The following is a 7,302-nucleotide window of genomic DNA, read 5'->3' as shown; positions in this document are numbered from 1 at the left end:
CGCAGCGAGACCACAAAATCATGCGATGCATCCCATGCGGGGGGTCCACCCGGTTCGGTGGAGACGCTGCCATGGCCACCACAGAACGGAGCGCCCCGTACTCCATGACCGAGTGTCACGCTCCTACCGTGGGAAACAGTACTGGACACCACTGATGTCACCATAATGTGTGTATGAGGAGAGGTCCGTGAGCCAACCGTTGGTGCCCGGACTTGACCGCGACCTCTGCCCCTCGCCATTGCAGTGTAACTCTTGGAAACCAAAGAAGATGTTGGAGGAGAAGAATGGTGGTGGCTGAGAGACTAGCAAGAGGGGAGGTGAATAAACAACACTTCCCTTAAGGCCACATTTTTATAAGATGAAGGCGAGGGAAACTGGCTCTTTACCACTCCGGGGAGCAATTGCACGCGGCCATAGCGACTGCCCACCTCCGCCAATACCACACCCTGCATGCAACACACATCATAAAGGGAATAGTAACGGACGAGAAGGCTCACTAGCGGGGACCACGCCGGCAGGAAACGCATAGGCCGCCCCTCCTTGTTCAACGAGCCCGCATCTTCCCAATAAGTGCTCTGCAGGCGCCGCTTCGCTGCACCACTCCCACAACCCGCAGTCAATGCGCATCATGGGAAAGCAGTGAAAACTATTATAACTGGATGTAATTGCATCCGCGTGTGCATGTGCACTATTTTTGGGCCTGACCCAACAACGTCATGGATGCAAGTGAGGCCTAGGCCCGGGGGCTATTGTCGGTGTACTAAGAAATGAGACCCTTAGTATCCACACTCGCACACAGGCAACCGCGGCCCCCGGGGCCGGCAAGACCTTGCCAGACAACTCCAACCGATAAGCAAAGGCAACAAGACCAAGCCCCAGCAACCCACCTTGTCGGGAGGGAGAAGACTCAGCAGTTACCACGATCGACAGAACCCTCCATATCTCTGTCGCTCCACCTCGTCAAGTAGGTTGAGAATATCAGTGAGGTGTCAAGAGGGCAGGCGGGTAGGTGAGTCTCGTCAAAGGCTGATGACAATAGTCACACACATGTAGCAGCCTTAAGACACGAGTCCCGTGGTATGTCAAGAGAATAAGATGTGTCTGGTTGAACGGCAGAGAAGGAGAGGTGATGTCTACTACACAACTTTATTCTTGTAGAAGTTGTTGGGCCTCCAAGTGCAGAGTTTTGTAGGACAACAGCAAATTTCCCTCAAGTGGATGACGTAAGGTTTATCAATCCATGGGAGGTGTAGGATGAAGATGTCTCTCTCAAACAACTTTGCAATCATGTACAAGAAATCTCTTGTGTCCCCAATACACCCAATAAAATGGAAAATTGTATAGGTGCACTAGTTCGGCGAAGAGATGGTGATACAAGTGTAGTATGGATGATAGATATAGTTTTTTTAATCTAGAAATATAAAAACAGCAAGGTAGGAAGTGTAAAATAACGATTAAAATATTGCATAAATGCTTGGTAATAAGGCCTAGGGTTCATACTTTCACTAGTGCAATCTCTAAACAATGCTAACATAATAGAATCATATGATCATCCCTCAACGTGCAACAAAGAATCAATCCAAAGTTCCTATCTAGCGGAGAACAATAAGATCAAATTGGTGTAGGTACTAGAACTACCTCAAAGTTATACTTTCTTATCAATCTTTTGAGCTATTCCTATAAGTGTCACAAACATCCCTAGAGTTCGTACTAAAATAACACCAATGATACATATCAATCAATCCTAATGTCACCTAGATACTCCAATGTCACCTCAAGTATTTGTGGGTAAATTATGCGACATGCATAAAAAATCTGATCTATCATATTCAATCCAACACAAAGAACTTCAAGGAGCACCCCAAGATTTCTATCAGAGAACATAGTATGAAAACGTGCAATCAACCCCTATGCATAGATCCCCAAGGTCACCGGAATCCGCAAGTTGATGCCATAACATATATCAAGTGAATCACTTGAATACCCTAATGTCACTATGGGTATCCTCATATAATACAGACATCAAGTGTTCTCAAACCAAAATATTCAATCCAACATAACGAGATCTTAAATGGAAAGATTCAATTCATCACAACAAGGTAGCAAGGGAATAACATCATATGATCCAACTAGATTAGCAAGGCATGTGATACATCAAGATTGTTCCATCTCAAGAACACGAGAGAGAGAGAGAAAGAGAGAGATTGAACACATAGCTACTCGTACATACCCTCAGCCTCGAGGGTGAACTGTTGGGGAACGTTGCATGGGAAACAAAAAAATTACTACGCGCACTCAATACCTATCCATGGTGATGATCATCTACGAGAGGGGAGAGTGAATCTACATACCCTTGTAGATCGTTAAGCGGAAGCGTATATAACATGGTTGATGTAGTGGAACATCTTAGCGATCCAAATCGCAGCCCGTCTCGCAATCTCATCACGATTCGCATCGCGATCCCATCACGATCCATCCCGATCTAGTGCCGAACGGACGACACCTCTGCATTCAGCACACGTACAACTCGATGACGATCCCCGCCTTCTTGATCCAGCAAGAGGGGCAGAGAGTTAGATGAGTTCTCCAGCATGGTGGCATGTTGGTGGTGGTGGTGGATCTATTCCAGCAGGGCTTCGCCTAAGCGCTGCTGAAAACCGATCTAGAGGAAGAACTACGATCTAGAGGAGAAGGTAGCACGTGGCTGCAAATTGTGTGCAAAAACCCTCAAAAAATCTAGTATATATTGGAGGAAGGAGGGAGGAGGCTTGCCCACCAAGGGAAGCCTCTCTTGGCTCGGCCGAAGCAAGGAGGGAAGAGTCCTCCTCCAATTCCACTTGGAGGAGGACTCCTCTCCCACTTGTCCACCTCTTTTGGATTTTCCACCTTTTTCCTCATGGGCCTTCTTTGGTTGATTGGAAAGCCCACCAGGGGATCTTGCGCCACCCCAAAGTCCATGTGGCCCTCTCAGGGACTGGTGGGCCCAATAGGTGGACCCCCGTAACCCATTCATCACTCCCAAAACACTGCCGGTAATGCCTGAAACCTTTCCGTAATCCAAATACCAACTCCCTATATATCAATCTTCGTTTCTGGACCATTCGAGAACTCTTCATGATGTCCTGGATCTCATCTAGGACTCCGAACAACCTTCGGTCACCAACACCTATAACTCAACTATACCAAAACGTCACTGAACCTTAAGTGTGCAGACCCTACGGGCTCGAGAACTATGTTGACATGACCTGAGACACTCCCCGGTCAAGAACCAATAGCGGGACCTAGATGTCCATATTGGCTCCAACATATTCTACGACGATCTTTATCGGTTGAACCTCTATGTCAAGGATTCAGATAATCTCGTATGAAGTTCCCTTTGTCCTTCGGTATGTTACTTGCCCGAGATTCGATCGTCGGTATATCTATACCTAGTTCAATCTCGTTATCGGCAAGTCTCTTTACTCGTTCTGTAATACAAGATCTCGTGACTAACTTCTTAGTCACATTGCTTGCAAGGCTTATTGTGATGTTGTATTACCGAGTGGTCCCCGAGATACCTCTCCGTCACAAGGAGTGACAAATCCCAGTATTGATCCATGCCAACCCAACAAACACCTTTGTAGATACCTATAGAGCACCTTTATAGTCACCGAGTTATGTTGCGACGTTTGATAATAGACAAGGTATTCCTCCGGTGTCCGGGAGTTGGATGATCTCATGGTCATAGGAACAGATACATTGACATGCAGAAAAAGAAGCAATAAACTGACACGATCATATGCTACGTTCACAGTTTGGGTCTTGTCCATCAAATCATTCTCCAAATGATGTGATCCCTTTATCAAGTGACAACACTTGTCTATGGCCAGGAAACCTTGACCATCTTTGATCAACGAGCTAGTCAACTAGAGGCTCACTAGGGACAGTGTTTTGTCTATGTATCCATACATGGATTTGAGTTTCCAATCAATACAATTATAGCATCGATAATAAATGATTATCATGAACAAAGAAATATAATAATAACTAATTTATTATTGCCTCTAGGGCATATTTCCAACAGTCTCCCACTTGCACTAGAGTCAATAATCTAGTTCACATCACTATGTGATTCCAATGAATGTGACACCCATACAGTTCTGGGGTTTGATCATGTCTTTCTTGTGACAAAGGTTTTTAGTCAATAGGTCTGAACCTTTCAATTCCGTGTGTGCATTACAAATCTCTATATCATCCTATAAATGCTACTACCACGCGCCATTTGGAACTATTCCAAATGACTGCTCCACAACACGAATCCGGTTTACTACTCAGAGTCATCTGGATTAGTTTCAAAGCTTGCATTGACGTACCCCTTTAGGACGAACTCTTTTATGACCTCCATAATCGAGAAAATTCTTTAGTCCACTAGTTACTAAGGATAACTTTTGACCGCTGTCCACTAATCCATTCCTGGATCACTTATGTGCCCCTTGACAGATTCATGGCAAGGCACACATCAGGTCGGGTACACAGCATAGCATACTATAGAGCCTACGGCTAATCCATAGGGGACGACCTTCGTCCTTTCTCTTTCTTTTGTTGTGTCAATCTTTGAGTCTTACTCAAATTCACACTAACATAGCCAAGAACTCCTTTGTCGATCTATTTTGAACTCCTTCAAAAATTTGTCGGGGCATGCATTTCATTGAAAGATCTATCAAGCGCTTTGATCTATCTCCATAGATCTTGATGCTCAATGTTCAAGTAGCTTAATCCAGGTTTTCCCTTGAAAAAATCCTTTCAAACAACCCTTTATGCTTTCCAGAAATTCTACATTATTTCCGATCAACGATATGTCTACCACATATACTCATTAGAAATTCTATAGTGCTCCCACTCACTTCTTTGGAAATACAAGTTTCTCACAAACCTTGTATAAATCGAAAAACTTTGATCATCTCATCAAAGCGTATATTCCAACTCCGAGATGCTTGCTCCATACCATAGAAGGATCGTTGGAGCTTGCATACTTGTTAGCATCCTTAGCATCGACAAAACCTTCTGGTTCTATCACATACAACCTTTCCTCAAGGAAACCGTCGAGGAAACAATGTATTGACATCATATCTGCAAGATTTCATAAATAATGCAGCAACTGCTAACATAATTCCAACAGACTTTTAGCATCGCTATGAGTGAGGAAGTCTCATCATAGTCAACTCCTTGAATTTGTCGAAAACATCTTTGCGGCAAGTCGAGCTTTCTTAACTGTCACTTTTCACCATCATCGTTTGTCTTCCTTTTAAAGATCCATCTGTACTTAACAGTCTTACGACCATCAAGTAGTTCTTCCAAAGTCTGCACTTTGTTTTCATACATGGATCCTCTCTCGGATTTCATGGCCCCATCCATTCGTCAGAATCCGGGCCCACCATCGCTTCTCCACAGCTCGTAGGTTCATTGTTGTCCAACAACATGACCTCCAAGAGAAGGTTACCGTACCATTCTGGAGCAATACGTAACCTTGTCGACCTACTAATTTTGTAGTGCCTTGATATGAAGCTTCATGATCACTATCATTAGCTTCCACTTCAATTGGTATAGGTGCTACATGAACAACTTCCTGTGCCCTGCTACACTTTGGTTGAAGTGACCATTCAATAACCTCATCAAGTTTCCACCATCCTCCCACTCAATTCTTTTGAGAGAAACTTTTTCTCGAGAAAGGACCCGTTTTTAGAAACAAACACTTTGCTTCCGGATCTAAGATAGGAGGTATACCCAACTGTTTTTGGTGTACTATGAAGATGCATTTATCCGCTTTGCGTTCGAGCGTATCACGCTAAAAAAATTCATATAAGCGTCGCAGCCCCAAACTTACAAGAAACGACAGCTTAGGTTTCTCCAAACCATAGTTCATACGGTGTCATCTCAACGGAATTACGTGGTGCCCTATTTAAAGTGGATGCGGTTGTCTCTAATGCATAACCCATAAAAGATAGTGGTAATTCTATAAGAGACATCATAGTATGCACCATATCAAGTAGGGCACGGTTAGGACGTTCGGACACACCATCACACTATGGTGTTCTAGGTGGCATGAGATGTGAAACAATTTTCACATTGTCTTAAATGTGTACCAACCTCGCAACTCAGATATTCATCTCTATGATCATATCGTAGACATTTTATCCTCTTGTCACGACAATCTTCAACTTCACTCTGAAATTACTTGAACCTTTTAATAATTCAGTCGTGAGTTTCACCAAGCAAATACACTAGTATCTACTCAAATCATCTCGGAAGTAAGAACATAACGATATCCACTGCATGCCTAAGAACTCATTGTACTGCATACATCAAAATTTATTACTTCCAATAAGTTACTTTCTTGTTCCATCTCACTGGAAAACGAGGCATTCAGTCATCTTGCCCATGTGGTATGATGTGCATGTCTCAAGTGATTCAAAATTAAGTGAGTCTAAAAAATCCATCTGCATGGAGTTTCTTCATGCCTTTACACCAATAGGTATGGTTCGCATGTCTCAAACGATTCAAAAATGAGTGAGTCCAAAGATCCATCAGTATAGAGCTTCTTCATGCGTTTTACACCAATATGACTCAAGCGGAGTGTCACAAGTAAGTGGTACTATCATTACTACTTTGTATATTTTGGCAACAATATCATGAACATGTGTATCACTACGATCCAGATTCAATAAACCATTGAAGGTATTTATTCAAGCAAATAGAATAACCATTATTCTCTTTAAATGAATAATTGCATTGCAATAAACATGATCTAATCATGTTCATGCTCAATGCAAACACCAAATAACATTTATTTAGGTTCAACACTAATCCCGATGATAGAGGGAGCGTGTGATGTTTGATCACATCAACCTTGGATACACTTCCAAGACATATCATCACCTCGCCTTTAGCTAGTCTCCGTTTATTCTGTAGCTTTTATTTCGAGTTACTAAGACTTAGCAACCGAACCAGTATCTAATACCCTGATGCTACTAGGAGTACTAGTAAAGTACACATCAATATCATGTATATCCAATATACATTTGTCGACTTTTCCAGCCTTCTCATCTACCAGGTATCTAGGGTACTTCCTCTTCAGTGACTATTCCCCTCATTACAGAAGCACTTAGTCTCGGGTTTGGGTTCAACCTTGGGTCTCTTCACTAGAGCAGCAACTGGTTTGTCGTTTCATGAAGTATCCCTTCTTGCCCTTGCTCTTCTTGAAACCAGTGGTTTTACTAGCCATCAACAATTGATGCTCCTACTTGATTTCTACTTTCGCGGTGT

The sequence above is a fragment of the Hordeum vulgare genome, chromosome 4H, assembly GCF_904849725.1.
Source record: "Hordeum vulgare subsp. vulgare chromosome 4H, MorexV3_pseudomolecules_assembly, whole genome shotgun sequence".
NCBI classification, from domain to species: domain Eukaryota; kingdom Viridiplantae; phylum Streptophyta; class Magnoliopsida; order Poales; family Poaceae; genus Hordeum; species Hordeum vulgare.
Note: the sequence above shows the minus strand (reverse complement) of the source record.